Consider the following 21,815-nt stretch of genomic DNA (forward strand, 5'->3'; position numbering starts at 1 on the left):
GGTGGCAGATAATCACACTAACCACTACACCACAGAGGAGGACGTTTCGTAGTGATGATGATGCTTGTTGTTTTAAGGGGCCTAACATCGCAGGTCATCGGCCCTTGTTTCGTAGTAATAACAATATTAATTCGTTTTTGTGTGTAGTAAATATATATCCTAAAATCATTAATCATAATACGATCAATGAGGACCAAAACAGGACAACCGCAACCTTTGTAGATTTCTAGGCGTGTGATTCCGTAGATCGTGGGGTGCTCATGAACGTTCTCTGTGAGTTTGGGGCTGATGGAAAATCCTTCGCTATAATTACACAAACACTCGCAGAGAGGTTTCCCAACTTAAATTTATGGATGAACTCGCGACTCCATTTCAGGTAAAAGCAGGCCTAAAGCAAGGAGATAGCCTTTCTCCGCTCATCCGTAACTGCACCCTAGAAAAGGTCATCAGGGAATGGAGATCAAGAATGACTTACCGTGAAAGTCAGAATGGAGTAAAGATAGGTTGTGGAAAGAATGCCGTCATGTTTGACTGTCTAGCCATCGCAGATGACGTTGTTCTGATAGCAGATGCAAGTGGAATAGGTACAAAATATTGTGGCCCAAACAGGATTAAGGATTTATTTTGAAAAAAAAAAGCATTCATAGACTCAGACAAAGCAGATGGCACCAACAGAACTTTAACTAAATGTTATCCAACGCATTTATAAATGTAAATGCCTGGGAGAAATTATCGCTCCCAACTGATATGAAAAGGAGGCATTGAAATTGGGGGTGATGAGGATAGGGATGGTCTTCAGATTATGCCATCACACATACAAGACAAAGTCCATCTCCATTAAAGGCTAATTAAGAAATTATTGCGCGGTAGTCAGAACGGAGTGCAGTTATGGAACTGAAACACGGACAAGGCTGGCAGACTCAGACTTTGAAGAAAGAGAAACTTCGGAAAATCTTGGGTTCAAAATGAGCAAAGTACATTCCGGTTGAGATCGAGCCAGGAACTTTACAAAACCAGGAAAGAAGTTACGACGACGATGAGTAAAAGGTGATTGGCCTTTTATTTACATAGTAAAAGGTTGCATCAAGTGTGGTTGGCCAACAGAATGTTCCTTTTACAAGGAGAATGGAAAATACAGTCTGTGTTGCCTACACAGGCGCTCAAGGACCTAGCAGATGCGAGTGTCAAGGAAGAAGAGGTACGAGACAGAACGACACTTAGGAAAACGGTAAGGGAGTGAGGGTTGCACCCGAGAAACTACTGACCAAGCCACGGAACATCCCGGCTGAAGAACGAGAAACTACTGACCAAGCCACGGAACATCTCGGCTGAAGAACGAGAAACTACTGACCAAGCCACGGAACATCTCGGCTGAAGAACGAGAAACTCCTGACCAAGCCACGGAACATCTCGGCTGAAGAACGAGAAACTCCTGACCAAGCCACGGAACATCTCGGCTGAAGAACGAGAAACTCCTGACCAAGCCACGGAACATCCCGGCTGAAGAACGAGAAACTACTGACCAAGCCACGGAACATCTCGGCTGAAGAACGAGAAACTACTGACCAAGCCACGGAACATCTCGGCTGAAGAACGAGAAACTCCTGACCAAGCCACGGAACATCTCGGCTGAAGAACGAGAAACTCCTGACCAAGCCACGGAACATCTCGGCTGAAGAACGAGAAACTCCTGACCAAGCCACGGAACATCTCGGCTGAAGAACGAGAAACTACTGACCAAGCCACGGAACATCTCGGCTGAAGAACGAGAAACTCCTGACCAAGCCACGGAACATCTCGGCTGAAGAACGAGAAACTCCTGACCAAGCCACGGAACATCTCGGCTGAAGAACGAGAAACTCCTGACCAAGCCACGGAACATCTCGGCTGAAGAACGAGAAACTCCTGACCAAGCCACGGAACATCTCGGCTGAAGAACGAGAAACTCCTGACCAAGCCACGGAACATCTCGGCTGAAGAACGAGAAAGGAGAAGCAAAAGACTTAAGGATCTTTGGCGAGAGTGTAAGGTGAAGGTCGTTACTCTGCGTTACAGAAGGGCAGGTAGTTGTGTAAGCGTTGCCCTCAGATGGCCGGTTCGATGGATGAAATGAAAGAATAATAGTAATCGTATATCCGCAGCTACCCTATGTAGGTATTTTAATTTGACGCCACTTGGACGAGTCAATTTAGACGTTCCTTTTAACTCTACCAGATAGCAGGGAAAGCAGACACATTTTGGGCGGTCAGTGCCTGAATTGTAATTAATTTTATCGATTACGCCAAATGGAAAGTGTCTTTGCATACCGTATTATGATCATTCATGAACGAAATTGAGTTTCATTCAGTTTCGTGTGGGTTTTTTATGTGCTCTTTCATGCTGTGAAATGAAATTATGTCTGTGTGTTTTCCCAGCGTAAGCAAGGCTTTTCAACAGAAATGACCAGAGAAAACCGTGTTTGGTCCAAGGATGTATTTCCTTACCTTGGATATAATGGGAGTTCGTTGAATTCTTATGACGGATATTCTGAAAATTAAGCGGCATCCGCTTACAACACTGGAGAGATTGGGTTTAGCTGTAGTTTGGTGATGGAAGAAGATCTAGAACATCTCAGGGCAGAGAAGCATTGAGTGTGAAAAAAACCCATACTTGTATCTAGGATAATAATAATAATAATAATAATAATAATAATAATAATAATAATAATAATAATAATAATAATTGTTCCGAGGTATCTGTGGAACAGCAGAGGTGAAAGAAGGTGCGGGTTGGAATGGGTGTAAACTACAAGGGCAAAATATTAATCTAAAATATCAATAAAGGTCATATTTTCGATATTTAACAATGGTGGCATAGAATTTTGAGCATACAACAAATAACAACAAATTAAATCAGGTACCCGACCAAGAAGTCCAAGATTTAGAGAAAATTTTAACCAGTTTCCACTATGGGAAATAACAAAATCAGGTACAAGAGTAGATTTACAAGGAAAGCCCGAGTTTCGGGTTCTTACAAGTCATGGGCTCCAAGCCCTCAATCTGACAATCTTTGAACTTTAGCTCAACAATACCAAGCTACAGAATTACTTTCCAAAGGGCAGAAAACCCCTTCATTACCGGGAGCGTTAGCTCCAAAGACACATATTGGGCCTCCTAGAGGCGCATCTATCACATCAGAAAGAGCTAACCTGCTCTCAATTTCTCACGCCTGTTAAGGGCAACAACAAACTTTCCTCTAAACTACCTCCCAAGGCACAATTATAAGGACACAGGGGTATCTAGTACCCAACCTACGAGGCCTGAATAGCAAATTAAAGGTTAATTAAATGGCCCAAACACAAAGATGGATGGAGGGGCGTTCTTGCACTCCTACACTAAAGCTTGTTAAAACCTATGTGGCGCTAGGCCGATAACACAGGGGCTAATCCCAATCTATGGAGGTGACTAGTCTGCAAATTAAATTTAACACATTAAGAAGGAAGAGAAAAACGGTTACGAAAACGTAGTCACCTCAAATTCCAAAATTGAAAGGGAGCTCGAGAGGGTAAAGAACTCTCTATCCCCGAATTATAGTTCAAGTTAAGTGGAGTTTTTACAAGGATTGAAATGGGTTACATATTTAGAGATATAGGTTACATATTAAAGGTTTCGAACCTTCCCCGCTAGTTAAACTGCTGAGCTAGCAAGAAATAAAGATGTTAAGAGGCCATTACCTTGTTGAAGAGCTGCTGCCTGAAGAACGAGGCGCTTTCCGCCCCCTGCTACATATTCACACACTGAGCAAGATGTTATTCGAGTGGCCCGGAGACAAGAAAATCAGCAGTTTTATACCCTCGTGGAAAGTTCGAGACCTTTCATGAATGATAACAACCCGCCCTCAAACTTTTATTGGCTACAGTACACAGTTACATACAACATTGAAGAAGAAAGCCCCGATTGGCCGAAAATTAATTACAGAAATTACTGATTGGCTACTTTCAAAACAGGCGGAAAGAAAGGATTAATATTGTCAATCCACAGATGACAGAACAAAATTTAGTAAAGACAGAACTTATGAATACAAAATTTCCCCAAGAAAGTTCATTCCTTTACACCAGAGTGCGTTATCACAGTTTTTGGTAGAGACATCTGTTAGAGAATGTTCACACTTCCTGATCAATGAAAAACAAAAGCAAATAAAAACTCACAGTGACATCTTCTGATAACCAGTAGAGTTAGTTCAGTTGTTAAAGTTCAGGGTTTCTCCAGTAGAGAAGTATTTTAAGGCGGAAAATTCAAATGTGCGGCGTAGAGGTGTACCAACCGGTACAATAATAATAATAATAATAATAATAATAATAATAATAATAATAATAATAATAATAATAATAATAATAATAATAAAACCGAGTGCAAGAAGAGGCAAGCCAATAGAAATAAACCACCCGTAAGGATAAAGGGTTAACAAGGAATCTGGTTGTAGAAAGAAAAATCACTATTTCAAGACTAGACGTCTCGATCCCAAGTTAATTTGAGAATGCCTAATTGAAGGGTGCACATACGGCCAGGATTTAGTTACAGTAAAAAAATTCTCCACACTTGTATATTCCTTTTTCGTAATATTTTAGTTTATTTTTCACGAATCATACCAAACCCCATGGCGCAACAGCCCCGAAGGGCCTTGGCCAGCCAAGCGTCCGCTGTTCATTTGCGATATTTTCATGAAGGACTTTTGAATTGTTTCTTGTTTAAGCCACCTGTGATTAGCATCATATCATGTTGCTAGTATAAAATAAATAAATAAATAAATAAATAAATAAATAAATAAATAAATAAATAAATAAATAAATAAATAAATAAATAAATAAATAAATAAATAAATAAATAAATAAATACATAAATATAATTCACAGCCTGTTTACAGTCAGTGACCGGGTAAGCATTGGAGTGAATGGAACCCCCATCTAATGACGAGAATAGGAATTGTGCCGGCTGCTGGAGCATCTCGCAGTCTTCTGGGGCAATGATTAATGGCTGACAGAAGAAATGAAATTATATTGGAGTGTGTTTCTGGAATCAAAGATGATAGGCAAAACAAGAGTAACCGGAGAAATACCTATCCCACCTCCGCTTTGTCCAGCAAATGGAGTGACCGGGATTTGAACCACGGAACCCAGCAGCGGGAGGCCAGATCGCTGCCATCTGAGCCACGGATTCTCTAAATAAATAAATAAATAAATAAATAAATAAATAAATAAATAAATAAATAAATAAATAAATACATAAATAAATAAATAAATAAATAAATAAATAAATAAATAAATTTACTTTACCAGAACTTAAAATCGAGAAAGCGTGGGTTGGAGAAGGAAAAGAATACCGAACACAAATGCGAGATTATTTGTTAAAAGTTTAAGAATACGGAAGACGACGAAAACGGTTGAAATGACGTGATATTATTTGGCCTAAACCAAATAATAATAATAATAATAATAATAATAATAATAATAATAATAATAATAATAATAATAATAATAATAATAATAATAATAATAATAATAATAATAACAGGAGTTACGGTCACCTTTGATCGCATTATTGACATCGGGCTCGTACTCTTCAACAAGGACTTCCAGCGCTCAACATATTCTAGTCCATTTCCCTTTCGTTCTCCCATGGCTGAGTTATTCAGCAAACCGTTTTACATTACAAAGTGTAGGGATATATACCCTTCGCACCGGGACAATTTGTGGTCAGAAGAACGAATGGGGCAATTTTTTTTTCTTCACTCCGCGATCTCTTTTCCTCGATTGTGTTCCATTGCTGTGTTGCCGTACAGTTTATATCGACGTTTAAGAGCTCCATAACTTTCAACCGAGCTTGCGAGAAACGATCAAGAGAAGGTAATATGCAGAATCGTGCGAGGTGAGTCTGAAAATTTCGTTTGTCCAGAAAGAGGTAACGTGAAATAAAATCTTCTGTGGAGAATTTCTGAAATAGTAATTTATTTGTACAGTACTTTCTGAACGTGTTGTTGTTATTATAATATGAATAGGTAACAGGTTAGAAAAAAACAAACCAAACCCCATGGCGCAACAGCCTGTGAAGGGTCTTGACCTACAAAGCGACCGCTTCACAGCCCGAAGGCCTGCAGATTACGTGGTGACATGTTGTCAGCATGAAGAATGCTCTCGGCCGTTATTCTTGGCTCTCGAGACCGGGGCTGCTATGTCACCGTCAGATAGCTCCTCAACTGTAATCACGTAAGCTGAGTGGACCTCGAACCAGCCCTCAAATCTAAGGTAAATCCTTGACCTGGCTGGGAATCGAACCCAGAGCCTACGGGTAAGAGGCATACACTCCACCTCTACAAATTGGTTAGAACGCAAACTAATTTGGTTATTAGATTTGTCACCTGCCAATGGCCGTAGCCGTGTTGAAACGCTGGATCCCCTGAGTTAATCAACATTGGGCATTGTCAAGATTTGGATGGGTGGACACGCGCTGTTGGTGGGTGATAAGGGAATGGAGGAGAGGAAAGGAACTGGTCACCCTATCGTACGTAAACTCCGGCTCAGGCACACCTCTGCGGAGGTTCGGCCCTGTCTTCGAGCAGAATAAACCCTTAAAAGTCCACCTCTGTGGTGTAGTGGTTAGTGTGATTGCTGCCACCCCCGGAGGCCCGGGTTCGATTCCCGGCTTTGCCTCGAAATTTGAAAAGTGGTACGAGGGCTGGATCGGGGTCCACTCAGCATCGGGAGGTCAACTGAGTAGAGGTGGGTTCGATTCCCACCTCAGCCATCCTGGAAGTGGTTTTCCACTTCTCCTCCAGGCAAATGCCGGGATGGTACCTAACTTAAGGCCACGGCCGCTTCCTTCCCTCTTCCTTGCCTATCCATTCCAATCTCCCCATCCCCCACCAAGGCCCCTGTCCTGTATAGCAGGTGAGGCCACCTGGGCGAGTGACTGGTTATTCTCTCCAGTTGTATCCCCAGACCCATTGTCTCACGCAATGTCTCACGTTCCAGGACACTGCCCATGAGGCGGTAGAGGTGGGATCCCCCGTTGAGTCCGAGGGAAAAACCAACCCTGGAGGGTAAATAGATTAAGAAAGAAAAAAAATGTGTCACCTTCCCCGTTCTTCCGGTATGTAGCAAGAGTACCATAAATTGTAAGTGTTTGAATGGGCCGTACCCCTAAAGTTTATGCAAGGCACATATCATAGCTGTTGTGTAGGGTGGACTGTACTTGTTACCCGCTTCAATAAATTTGCATTCTAACCTATTCCTGCCTAAATTCAGGACTCTAACCAATTAATAGAACGTTGTCAAATATCAAGTCAAGCGTATTGGTACATGTAAGGTAAGGTGAGGGTTATTCTGCCCGAAGGCAGGTCCGAACTTCCCCAGAGGTATTCTTTATTCGTTTGCAGACAGATTTCACTTTCGGTATCCTCGGCCTAGAGATACTTAGTTCACTACGAATCACATAGAGGTCTGTGTCATCGAAAACTCCCCGTAAAACCGGTACATTCATAACATACTTCCTGAATTCGAAGTCGGTTAAGATACAATCTATTATGGATCTGGTACCCCTAGCCTCTTATGTACAGCGATGAGTAGCCTTATGCTTCAAGAATGTACTAGCACAGAATTCCAGCAAACGCTTTCCATTCCCATTAGCTTCCGCATCTTCTCCGCATTTAAAAAACGCCTTTTCGTATCCTTCAGTTCAATTTCGAACTCTCGCATTGAAATCGCCCATTAGCAGTATCCTATCCTTGCTGTTGACCCTGACCACGATGTCACTCAATGCTTCATAAAACTTGTCAACTTCACCCTCGTCTGCACCGTCACATGCTGAAAACAGTGATACAGTTCTCGTCCTAATTCCTCCAACTACCAAATCTACCCAAATTATTGCTTAAAATGTTCTGAGCTCGGTAAATTGATGAGGTCCAAGTGAGGAGCTCTCCTCTAACGGGTTGGGGACCACCGGTGGATTGTATAGCCCTAGCCGCCTGAGCGCAAGGAGGGCCTTGACTCATAATATGTCCGAGATGCCCACTCCCATTCCATAGAAACTGGGGTTCCTGACTCACAGGAAAACTTACTAGGCCACTCAGCCGTTGCCCATGGTTCACGAACTAGGACGTGACTACAGTAACCCACACCATGAAACATTATTATTATTATTATTATTATTATTATTATTATTATTATTATTATTATTATTATTATTATTATTATTATTATTATTATTATTATTATTATTATTATTATTATTATTATTATTATTATTATTATTATTATCACAACATTGTGCCCAACTAAGGAGCGTGATTGAACTTATTTATCAGATTAATTTTTTTCTATTCTTCCAGAAATCTCTTCAACCTGTCGCTCTGATTTTGGGTTCTCATTTTGGGTTATTCAGCAAAATTACTTTTGTTCACGGACGTTCCAAAGCTAGGCCTGTCCCATATAATTTCACCTGTTATACTGATGTTTTGAAGGTGTTTGAAGTTGTGCATTAGGAATATGCTTATCCGTGAGATCAATTGATATGGAAATGTTCACTCACTACAAGTGTCGTACCGTGCCGATTCAGTGGCATATACTTATAATGTACGAGAAATGGAGACTTCGAGACAGCTGCAACCTTCCAGTCTGCAGAGATTTACAAGTACATAAGTTGGTTGTGCCTGTACCGTGAGTAGAGGTGTATATCAACTTCCATGGAGCGAACTCTTTACTTTTACTATTAGCTTGGGTGCTTATTTTTGTAACAGTCAGAAGGAATAATTCAGTATGCGGTAGGAGGAGATCTGGTCAGACGATAAACCTTTTGATCTTGGTAACATGTGACTTTATATTGTGGCGCGGAATGATTCAAAAAGTTTCATTTGACAAATGAGTTGCTCTGGAGGAGATGCTTAGAGGTTATTCAGAGTCGTAATACATCAAATGATCGGGTGAACATGTGCCTATGCCACTGCTTTTTTTTTTGCTAGGGGCTTTACGTCGCACCGACACAGATAGGTCTTATGGCGACGATGGGATAGGAAAGGCCTAGGAGTTGGAAGGAAGCGGCCGTGGCCCTAATTAAGGTACAGCCCCAGCATTTGCCTGGTGTGAAAATGGGAAACCACGGAAAACCATTTTCAGGGCTGCCGATAGTGGGATTCGAACCTACTATCTCCCGGATGCAAGCTCACAGCCACGCGCCTCTACACGCACGGCCAACTCGCCCGGTATGCCATTGCTTTAATGCTTGAATAATATAATTCTATGTTAACTTTTCACTGTTGAGTTATGTGATAGTATGTGTTGCTTCATTCAGTGGTGTCTAATCTTACTCGAATACAGAGTTTGTGTGAGTGTGCCGTTTTACTGATGAAATTCAAGTCTGTTAACAGTTGATCTACCTGATGATTTGGTAGAAATGAGAGACTGAGAGTCAATTTTTTCAGTACCCAAATTCGCAATAATAATATGGAGCAATCGAAAGATTCATTCTTGTGAGAGATTTTGATCGACAATTGAATGACGTGAATATGGTGGTGAGTTCAGTTGTGGGTAGATAATCAGTTCTTTTTCTAGCCCGGTCAAAGCTAAATCAAATTAACAGACTAAATTCCTTCGCACATTGAAAACATCCTGTGATTGGACCGAAACAGTATGCAAACGAACCACACTATCGACTAGAGCTCGCACTGAAATTTATTACCCAGGAAAATAAACTTCAGGAGGCCATATACAGTCGCAGGACCATTATGGCATGCTGAGAGACGTTTAAGCCCTTACAGTTGCGAAGTATTTTGATTATTTTTAATTTTGGTAATAGAAGTTGGTGCGCAAGGATCTCAGTAAATTCAAGCCATTATATACAAGAATTGCAATAATTATGCTTTTTAATTTCGTGTGGCAGTTTCTAGCGGAGTGCATCCCTTGTAAGGTAGACCCTCCGATGAGGGTAAGCGGCATCTGTCATGTGTAGGTTACTGCGTGTTATTGTCGTAGAGGATATTGTTATGAGTTAGTTGCAGGAATGTTGGGGACAGTACAAAGAACCAGCCCCCGAGCCAATGGAATTGACCAATGGAGGTTAAAATCTTCGACTCGGCCAGGAATCGAACCCGGGACCCTCTGAATCGAAGGCCAGTAAGCTGACCATTCATCCAACGAATCAGACATTATATTTAATTTAAATAGTATAAGTGAGGAATGTCTGTGCAAAAGGCGCTATTTCATGAGAAAGCTGTTCGAAAACTCAAGAAATATATAAGAAAAGGCACATGGAAAATACCCCATGATTGGTTATGGTATAACTTTTAAGGAATTACACCTTTCTGGTCTGGATTGCTTATGGCAATGTATAATAATTAACAACTGTAAAGTATGTGAGTGATTTTTTCTTGAAGTGGAAATGGTACCTTTCGAAAAGACACTCCTCAAATATGCAACGAACACTGTAATTTCAAAATCATGACTGACTTCCATCTGAATGAACTACCATTGCCTATATGTATTCAAAGTTTTAGCTGATATTTTCTCTGTGTCCCTGAATTATATTTTCCTTTCAATTAGAGTACATGTTTCAAATGTAACAAATAAAGAGCAACAGTTAACATCATGATGTTTATCCGATGAGTGTTTTCAAATATGACGATAGCTGTATGAAAACCCAGCCAGAAACTGACACATTCACACTTACCCCAGTTTACTATTATATATATGAAACGTGTCCGGCTCCATGGCTAAATGGTTAGCGTGCTGGCCTTTGGTCACAGGGGTCCCGGGTTCGATTCCCAGCAAGGTCGGGAAATTTAACCATAATTGGTTAATTTCGCTGGCACGGGCGCTGGGCGTATTTGTCGTCTTCATAATCATTTGATCCTCATCACCACGCGCAGGTCGCCTACGGGAGTCAAATCGAAAGACCTGCACCTGGCGAGCCGAACATGTCCTCGGACACACCCGGCACTAAAAAGTCATACACCATTTCATTTCATATGCAAAGTACTGTATGTTAAAAATGAAATTATATATCTAAAATATTTTATTTCAGGTGACGACCATCCATTATCATTAAGAAATCGCTCATTGAAATTCATATTCCATTAATAAAGTGAAGAAGATCTGCAGTGTTTTTGTTGGTGACATCGGAAGAAATAAATATTGTATTGAAGGAAATATAGAATAGTATATAATGAGGTGAGTGTATTTTTAATTTTTCTATTTTGATATTCCTTAAGATATGGTGCGTCTAACTCACAACTTGAATCAGTGATTATTATGAGACACAAATAAATTCGAGGCGTGATAGATGAGTTATATTTTCACAGACTATTCATCAAGGTGGCTGTGTAATAACAAGCCTCGGACAAAGCATCTGATAACGTTGAAATGAAAACATTCTTATAATTCGTATTCTAGGTAAAACTGGAGGTTCATTCTGGCTATGATCACAGTATCTACAAGTACATACAACTAAAATCCTCTTTGTTTTTATAATTCTTCCTGCAGATTTCATTAAGCTCTATTCGTTGTATCCAGCGTTGATACATTTCTAGAAATCTTGTAAACTCCTAAAAATGACTACTGTATATATATAACTAGAAAATATTTACTTTCGGACCTCAATGGTGCAATGTAGGCTGCTAGAGTTATTCCACAAATACTTTACGTAGTGTGTGAATTGTGAATTGCTACCTTGTACTGCGATAGGAACTAGCACAACATTTTCCTTCCCACCTTTATCAGACTTAACGCAGTCAATGTCTTGTGGATTAAGTACCTTTTTAAAGACGCATACCATTCTGTAGCGAATTTCAAAACTGTTACTCATGACGCACTATTTTAGAGCCCCTATTTAAAAACTCACCGTACAAGTTTATCATGATAATCTATCGAAAGAATGCCGGTTTTTCTCGGGCTGAGTGGTTCAGACGGAAAAGGAGTTGACTTTCTGAGCCCAGGTTTGCAGGTTCGATTCTGGCTCAGTCCGGTTGTATTTGAAGGTGCTAAGATAACGTCAGCCCTGTAGCAGTAAATTTACTGGCACGGAAACGTTTTCCTGCGGAATAAAATTCCGGCACCTCGGCGTCTCTAAAACTCGTAAAATTAGTTAGTGTAGCGTAATTAAACAACAGCATTATTATTAATTTAATGCTAGTTTCTCTGAACAATGCAGGTGAAATGAGTAAAGGACGTTTAGAAATCCAACAAAAATATTTTCTACCAACATCTTTCCGAATTTCTAGACGAACGTCTACACATAAGAGTGAAACTTTAATCAAATGGCCTAGAAATAATTTCATTCCTATAACATTCACAAAACAAATCCACACGAAGGTCAACAGTTTATGTATCCCAATCTGGACACTCGTGTTAACATTTCTCTGTGCACGATGGCAACAAACTGCACAGCTGAACGATCAATCTCCTCCATGAAATGATTGAAGGACTACAACTGCACAACAATTAAATCTCATCAAACGCAAACAGACAGCGAGTTTTATCCGGTGTCACCGTAGCGTACTTGTTATGGGGCGGTCCCGTCAGCTCGGAGGAGGTTCATGTTCATATCACTCCCGTGGCTAAATTGTTTTTCTTCGACGGGTGGTCTAAAGCCGCTCTTAAGCCACGAGCAACTTTAGTAACACCGCCTCGCAAAGTCGTCTTGAATTCCCCCGCGGAGCGATCTAATTGGCGAACTTCAGCGGCTGAAAAAATGGCAACGGCGCGAGTTATCAAATTATTTTTTGAAAGTATTTATTAATAATTATGACAAACACACTAACGTTCAACTACTCGGTTCACGTTGTTTCCGACCACCCTGTGTGTTTGGTGGATACGTAAGCCAGTTCGCATTGTAATCCATACAGGAGAAATATTCAGCCTGGAAAGGCCACAACCCGCTCTACAGCTGCGATAACATAGTTGCCCTTGCACTGGAATAGCTAGGAGGTAAGCCGGCAACTTAACCATCCGCGCCGTTACGTTGCTATACGTATCTTCCAGGCGTTATAAATTACGATACGAGCGGACTTTTGTCCCCACCAGATATATCGTGTTACCAGCATGCCACACTCTATTCGAGCTAAATGTTGCCGTGCTGGTGCGGTCATAAAACAATGGTAAATTTGGGGGGTAGGCCTTAAGAAATGTCGAAGCCGTCGAAACCATTTCCTTCGTTGTCCTAACCTTCTCCTCTACTAACGTTTCCGAAATACTATCGAAGTTAACCCGACATTAAACCAGTAGCAAACTGAGATTTTTCTAAAAAGTAAAATGTTCTCGATTTGAAATTCATCGATGGTTTCTGTGAATGTCTTTCAGTCCCTTAATATTTTTCCAGCTATGGATGCACTCCAAATATTTGTCTCGATCAATTTAGGATCGCCGATGTTTTTAATTTTTCTACTAACCCTAAAGTTCACAACCTTAAGGTTAGTTGGCAGCAGCTCTCCAAAGGTTCCGGTTTTGTGATTCTCTTTAGTTCTACATAAGAATGGCATCCCAGCTCCTCCACCATTCGACCAATATATTCCTGTCTGGGCCTTCCCCTACAAGTTATTCCTTTCACAGAGCCTTCCAGGAAGAAAGCTAGTAAACTCTCATGTCAGATTTGTGTATCCAGTCCATGTGTTTCTTCTTTTCTTCATATTCAATGTCACGCTCGGGGTTTCTCCGACAATTTCAATTAGTTCCTTATTAACAAGTATTTTCAGCATTCATCTATAGAACCAGTTCAACAGCTTCTAACCTCTTCTTCCCTACCACGCCTAGTGTCTAGGTCTGACCTCCGTGAAGAAATACGCTCCATAAATGTCTTAACTAATTATCTCCGCAGTTTTAAGCTGAAACTTTTAGATGTGAAGAGTTTTCTCTTTTGCTTGGTTAATTCTACTGACTAGATTTGTCTTACTTGGTTTATCAGCTGTTATTTTGCTTCCTAAGTAAGAGGAATCTTCAACGTTACTGAGCTCGTTCCAAGCAGAGCTATCTTTATTTCTTTGTTGCTTACTTATCACAATTACCTTTGTTTTGTCTGAATTTATTTTCATGTTATATCCACGTGTAAAAGTACAGTCCATTACTTCCAGCATTGTCGTTATATTATTCACTCTCCGCTATTATCGATATGTCGTCAGCAAAACAAATTTTATCTATTCTCTCTCCTTGAATCTTAACACCAACTATTTGTCCTAGATTCCCCCGTGTTTCATCTAGAGCTTTATGGATATATCCTTTGAATAGTACTTGTGAGAGGGCACACCTTGTTGTTTCTCAGCGCATATTATTATCGCCACTTATCCTTTGTAGAGACTCCAGATAACACTACTGTCTTTATATCTGACTCTTGTTTCTTTTAGCATTTGAAATAACTGATTCAATTCTACTTTATCAAATGCTTTCTCTAGATCAACAAAAACAATATCCTGTAGTTCCTTACCATTCCTTAGACGTGCTTTTAATATTATTCCTCTAAGAGAATGAATTTAGCAAGGTTTAAAAAATTGACTAAACTTGATTACATCTACGTCACTAAGCACTTGCTTTGCACTTTTAGACCACGTTTTCTCAGAAGATCTTTTTGGTAAAAAACTATGCAAGGATAGCGTTATCAACAGCCACGTATTCAACCGTGGTCATACATACTCTAAACCAATGTTATGCACAACTTTAGAGTGTTCGTTGATTATTGTTTTAAGGGGCCTGACATGTAGGTCATAGCTCAACTTCAGACTGTGAAAATAATTATATGTATACGGGGAGTTTGTGAGATAAGTATAAATAACCTTATAAAAGTTAGGAATTAATGTCCCCAGTTCGTAAAGTGTTATATTGTTAAAATGTAGCAGATGGTTTGTCCGAGGGAGGAGCTGGAAGTAGAGTGCGATGTTTGTGAAGGAGCTACTAACTTCATTTGCCCCCTCGAATTATACTCTCCGATGTACCATGTTTCAGGCTGTAAGAAGCAATTCTGAGTACATACAGCACTGAAGCTTTAGGTCGCATGCATGCGTAAATTATGAGAAAATGTTCTGCGTAGAAGAAGCGGATGGTTTCCCTCTGGATAAAATTATAATGTTTGTCTGCAAATCCTTAAGTCGTTCATCATTAAATACTACTCAACTTCAATTTTTAATTTATAAAGTAGGACGTTTGTGGAGTCCAATGTATTCATGGACCTATCAATAACCAGCAGAAAAGAAATTTGTAGTTTTCTGTCAAACACCCTCTATACGCGTGTGTGCCTATGGGTAAAGTTTAAACACTGCTTAGGAGAAGCACAATGTATTTTATATTGTAAAAATTAATAGTATTATTTACAAACACTTTGCAGTTACGTAATAATAATGAAACCATAACGTTCAAGCTTAAGTCTTGTTGATTCCCATGATTAAATGTGGACTTAACTTTATCATGTATCAAGTGAAGAAGTGAAAATTCATCTAAGAAGGACAAAAATCAAGCATATTTTATGTACACTTTTTAATTTACAGTTGGTGTATCCTCGTTCTTAAAAATGCACAGTTCTAGCCCTTCAGGGAAGCAACTTAATGTTGGAAACATCCCAGGGATGTGAGCTACGAATTTTAGGTAAATAAGATATCATACATTATGAGAATAAGTTCTAAATTTGTTCCTAAAATTTGCAGTCCTTTTCTTAATCATCGTTATCCGGTCGATTAGATTAGCGGTACAAGTGGTAATGTGAGCCAAGGCACTCTTTCACTTAAGCCTTTATAGGTGCAGACAACTTTCAAAAGTTTAAAAAATGCCCGAGGTTATTGAACCAAAGGAAACAGAGAAAGTAGTATGTAAATAAGTTAATTTGTCTAGGATTTGAATAAAAAGGAAAACGAGTAAATAAAGTAGTTATTTTGGGCTGTTTATCCGAGAGTGCATTTAGGTCGTAAGCGATTTTCAAAATTTGTTCTTTTTACTTTGATAGAGATAACCAAGACACACTTTGAAACCTTCCCTTCAACGTTCAGCACAAACAAGGAAATTGCTTAATTTTACGTTTTTCGTGGTGTAGGGATCCCTACTTTGTCTTTTTTTCTTTGCTAGTTGCTTTACGTCGCACCGACACAGATAGGTTTTATGGCGACGATGGGACAAGGAAAGGCTAAGAGTGGGAAGGAAGCGGCCGTGGCCTTAATTAAGGTACAGCTCCAGCATTTGCCTGGTGTGAAAATTGGGAAAACACGGAAAACCATTTTCAGGGCTGCCGACAGTGGGGTTCGAACCTACTATCTCCCGAATACTGGATACTGGCCGCACTTAAGTGACTGCAGCTATCGAGCTCGGTACTTTGTAAGAAATGTTTTGAACACTAAAAAATGTATTCGACACATTGTATCACTAAGATTCACCTGAACAAATGATGGGAACGCACATTCGCTCAACGAAAATATGAGGATATGGTACAGCGTGTTACTCGTATTTAATATCTTATCGGAGTATTGTTTTACAATATCCCATACTTGGCACCGACACATATTGGTCTTATGGTGACGATAAAATACTAAAGGTGGGACGCAAACCGCGCAGCTAATTATTCTGTTATCAGAATTTTAATTTTCAAAACATTATTCACCTCCCTTCCAGATACAAACTCTGTTAATACCCACAACAAACATCATATCTATAGGTTGAATCGTTTCAATGAGAAGTGTATATCCATCGAACTTATTTCCTTTTTGAGCGGATGTACATTCCCACGTAGTGAAGGAAGTGGTTCATAATAAAAAATCCCTGAAACGGGTTCTACAGGTGTTTCACTGCTATTCTCCGGCCGGGTCGGGGATTTTAACCTTAATTGGTTAATTCCAATGGCACGGGGGCTGGGTGTGTGTGTCGTATTCATCATCATTTCATCCTCATCACGACGCACAGGTCGCCTACGGGAGTCAAATAGAAAGACCTGCACCTGGCGAGCCGAACCCGTCCTGGAATATCCCGGCACTAAAAGCCATACGACATTTTATTACTGCTATTCTATGAATACTTTCGACACTACCTGACGGAGGTAAACTGGTATGATGAATTGAAGTCAATTTGAAACATTTCCGGGAAATGTTTTGAACATTGATAAACGTATTATATGACTAAGCTAATCACTAATCATGGGAATGAAATCCATTAAATATTGAATGTTATTCCTAAGCGAATGATCTTTCCGAAGAGGACTGATTGTGACGCGAAAGGAACCCAATTAGGGCAAACGGCCCTCTTCAAGTAAAGACTCTCGGAATGACTGTGAGTCAGGGAGATAAAATCGAGGCACGATGAAGCTAATCCAGAAAGCTTTTATTTACGATCTTCAAGGAAGTGACCAGCTGCTCCAGCAGAGCACTAAGGTATTACTTTCGAACATAGACAAGGTAAAGATGTTCTCTCTCTGAAAGTCACTATTTCTCACAAGGAGTTTTCACTTCTTTTCATAAAGTGTTTAGAATATTTTATATATCGTCGCTTCACCGGTAAAACGCTCTATCCCACAATACTCTTCTTATCCATTATTCTCCTTAAGACTGGTCACGCCTCCCAGCTACATATGGATACGCAGTCCATCAGAACAATGTCCGTTGTGTTCGTTTTCCTATGTCGACTATTAAACGAAAATGAACCTTACATGCATTGTACACTAGGAGTGCGTAAATACAGAATGCAAACGTGCATTCCTACAGTACGGTACTGTAAGGTTCATTTTCCTTTACACATGGGCATAGGAAAATGAACACAACGAAATTTGTTCTGATGGACTGCATATCCATACGTGGCTGGGAGGCGTGACCAGTCTTAAGGAGAATAATTGATAGGAAGAGCTTTGTGGAATACAACCTTTTACCGGTCGAGCGACGATATTATTTCAGTTATATTCATATACTTTAGTGTCGTATCATTAAACATTACGAGTCAAAAAGGAAAAAAGTAAAAAATCTACAGTTTTAGCTTTTCAGGCAAGTAACTCATTGTTGAAAACATCCTAGGGATATCAACTACGACGTTTAGGTAAATAAAATATAATAAAGTATCAGAATATATTCTTTATTTGCTCCTAAAAATTACAATACTTTTATTAATCGTCATCATAGGTCGATCAGATCAGCAGTTTTTCCTATTCTACCACTGCCAGCCCTAATGTCAGTCAATGCAGAGTTTCACTTAAGACTTATAACTACATTCAGTGTGGATATTTAAAAACTAACAAAAAAAAAACGGCTGAGGGCATTGAACCAACGGAAACACTGAGAAATATTTATGTACATGAGTTAATTTGGCTATGATTTGAATCAAACAGAGAACGAATATGGGAACAAGTTATTTTTGAAACTCGTTTTGTTAATTTAATGGAGCTACTCAAAGCTCATAGTTTGAAACCTTCCCGGACACTTTAGCCTTCCCACTTTCGGCACAATTGAGGAAATTGCTTAATTTAACATTTTTCGTGATATGGGGATACATACTTTGTCTGGTAAGCAATGTTTTCAATATGAAAACCAAACAAAACCACAAAAAAAAAACTTCGAACGCCTACATATTTTACGCTAAACGATTAAGCGTAGAATCATGGATACGCTGTTGGGCTTAACAGACGAGAGAACGAGTACAGGTTTTCCTCTTAGTAGCCTCTAACGACATGCAGCGAGGCACATACGGATACACCAGCCACTGGGAGATGGAAATTTCCCATGTGTCGAAAGAAAAATGAGTGTATCCACAAAATAATTTAAAGGCTCATAAATTGTGAGAATATGAAAGATATCTTAGATCTCGTAAGTACACTGGGAAGTGTTACACCATGAACAACAACTCCGATATTTATCAACCTTTGAAGAGATGTTCACCACATAACAGGTATTAAACTTTCAACCCATTCGGAACTGTCCGTCACCATCATCATCATCAGTATGAGGTGTGACCCCTAGGTTCACGAATACATTCTTTGTTCGGTGTGACATGGTAGCGAACAGCACTCGAATGTCATCTTGAGGAATTTCTTGTCACGCCTGAAACACATGCTGTGTCAGTTTATGAATATTTCTGGCTGAAAGCTGGTATGACCGAATATGTCTTCCCATCACATCCCAAACATGCTCTGTGGGTGACAAGCCAGCGAACCGGACAGGTTAGTCAAGGATCCGTACATTCCCAAAAGCGTTTCTGGTGTGATCCGCAGTGTGGGCTCTGGCATTATCCTGATGGAATATGCCATTTGGTACCCTCGTCATGAAGGGCATGACAACAGGATTTCGATTCTTGTAACATACTGGCGAGCATGTAGTCCCCCTTCAACACGTACCGAATCCGTCCTGTTGCCATATCCAATTGCTCCCCACACCATGATTCCAGGAGTTGGAGAGGTATGCGCCTCGATAATCACTGCTTCCTGTGACCTTTCACCAGCTCGTCTACGGACATGTTCACGTCGGTCTGACCTCCACAAACATAAGCGATACTCATCGCTGAATATCAAAGAATGCCACTCGATATCCCAGTTGACTCTGGGTCTACACCATGCAAGTCTCCGTTGTCTGCTGTTTGGTGTCAGCGGTAAACAACGCATGGCAACGCGAGATCTCAACCCAGCTTCCAGTAATCTGTTCCCGAAGTTTCGTAGTGACACTCTGCCTGTAACCTATAACCTCTGCTCGAACTTCAACTGTTGTCATCCGTCTGTTCGTCAGGGCAACCGAGGAATCCTACGATCTCCTCGTGGCGTAGCCTTTCTGGAAGGACCCATGCCTGCTCTTCGTGCCACACTGTTGTCCTGCATTTATCTCGTCACTACTCGTTCTGTCCGGCTCCATGGCTAAATGGTTAGCGTGCTGGCCTTTGTCCAGCGGTATCCCGGGTTCGATTCCCAACAGGGTCGGGAATTTTAACCATAATTGGTTAATTTTGTTGACACGGGGGCTGGGTGTATGTGTCGTCTTCATCATCATTTCGTCCTTATCACGACACGCAGGTCGCCTACGGGAGTCAAATCAAAAGACCTGCATCTGGCGAGCCGAACTTGTCCTTGGACACTCTTGGCACTAAAAGCCATACGCCATTTCATTAGTACTCGTTCTGCAGTCATTGCATTGCAGCCAACTGTCTGCGCAATCATTCGGTATGATGTTACCATATCCCTCATGCCAATGATTCGACGTTTCATAAAGTTCGAAAGATGGCGATATGCTGCCCGTGCACGTCCTGTAGGCATGCTGTGTTACGATCTCTACTCGAAAAGATACAGTATCGTTACACACACCCAAGAGCCATCACGTACACACACCAGCCGCAATCTCTTGGAATGGCGTTTTCCTGTATTAACAATTAGGCCGTATGATGATGAAATTTTAATCACCATTTCTCACAGATGTGGAAATACTGGGGTGTAAGTTTGGTGGATTTAAGTCAAGGTGTTCGTGGTGTGTGACTTTCACCGTTCACTCTGCAAACCTCTGTGAATTTACTAAACATCGACACAATCCTCTATTTGCAACTAGTGCTGTGACCTTATTTAGTTCTATACCACTTATCTTTAAATCGTTAGAAACTGAGTCTAACCATAGTCGTCTTGGCCTCCCTCTACTTCTCTTACTCTCCATAACAGAGTCCATTATTATCCTAGCCAACATATCCTCCTCCATTCGCCTCACATGACCCCACCACCGAAGCCAGTTTATGCGTCCATCGAGCTCATTCCTATGTTAGCTTTTATCTCCTCATTCCGAGTACCCTCCAACCATTGTTCCCACCTGTCTGTATCAACAATCATTCTCTCTACATAAGTGTATGTTACTTCTAACTTATGAATAAAATATCCAGAGTCCACCCAGATTTCGCTCCCGTAATGCAAAGTTGGTCTGAAAACAGACCGATGCACAGATAGTTTCGTCTGGGAGCTGACTTCCTTCTTACAGAATACTGTTGATCGCAACTGCGTGCTCACTGCATTAGCCTTGATTCAATCTCACTTACTACATTACCGTCCTGGGAGAACACACAACCTAAATACTTGAAATTATCAACCTGTTCTAGCTTTGTATCACCAATTTGACATTCAGTTCTCTCAGATTTCTTACCTACTGATACCAATTTATTATTCGAAAGCCTAATTTTCATACCATACTCATTGCACGTATTTTCAAGTTCCAAGATATTAGACTGCAGGCTTTCGGCACAGTCTGCCATTAAGACTAAGTCGTCAGCATAGGGCAGATTGCTTACTACATTTCCACCTAAATGAATCCCTCCCTGCCATTTTATACCTTTCAGGAGATGATCCATGTAAACTACGAACAGCAAAGGTGAAAGATTACAGCCTTGTCTAACCCCTGTAAGTACCCTAAAGCAACAACTCCTTCTACCATCAATTCTCACTGAAGCCCAATTGTCAACATAAATGCCTTTGATTGATTTTAATAATCTACCTTTAATTCCATAGGCCCCCAGTATGGCAAACACCTTTTCCGTCGGTATCCTGTCACATGCTTTCTATAGATCTACGAAACAAAAACACAACTGCCTATTCCTCTCGCAGCATTAAGGTATATAGTCGTATGGGTTTGAAATTTTATTTCTTGTTCGAAGCTCTTCACCGTGACTAGGTTGATCGGTATCTGCATACAGGAGCAGGGGTTGGGTCTCCAATAGGGCAGAACTAGCTACACAACACGAGCGCCGATAAACCGTTTGGACTGTCCGCATAAACGATTTCGAACTTATTCGAATTGTGACGAACCGATTCATCCTCTTGAAGGCGTTTCCGGTAGTTTTGAAACCATTTATTATCCATATAAGGCGACATTTTACAACGGACAGAACT

General features: G+C 40.5%; 1 protein-coding gene across 2 annotated transcripts in view; it reads left to right on the forward strand.

Moving 5' to 3' along the window:
- The window catches only part of LOC136874963 (insulin-like growth factor-binding protein complex acid labile subunit), a 55,330-nt gene that overhangs the window by 21,342 nt on the left and 12,173 nt on the right, over positions 1 to 21,815 (forward strand). The window contains exon 2 of one of the 2 annotated variants that reach the window (XM_067148675.2): positions 11,049 to 11,194. The exons of the other annotated variant lie outside the window; for it this stretch is intronic. The gene's annotated coding sequence lies outside the window, so the exon portion shown is untranslated. The remainder of the gene's footprint in view (positions 1 to 11,048; positions 11,195 to 21,815) is intronic. 2 annotated transcript variants of the gene reach the window in all.

This window comes from Anabrus simplex, chromosome 5 (assembly GCF_040414725.1).
Source record: "Anabrus simplex isolate iqAnaSimp1 chromosome 5, ASM4041472v1, whole genome shotgun sequence".
Lineage (NCBI taxonomy): Eukaryota > Metazoa > Arthropoda > Insecta > Orthoptera > Tettigoniidae > Anabrus > Anabrus simplex.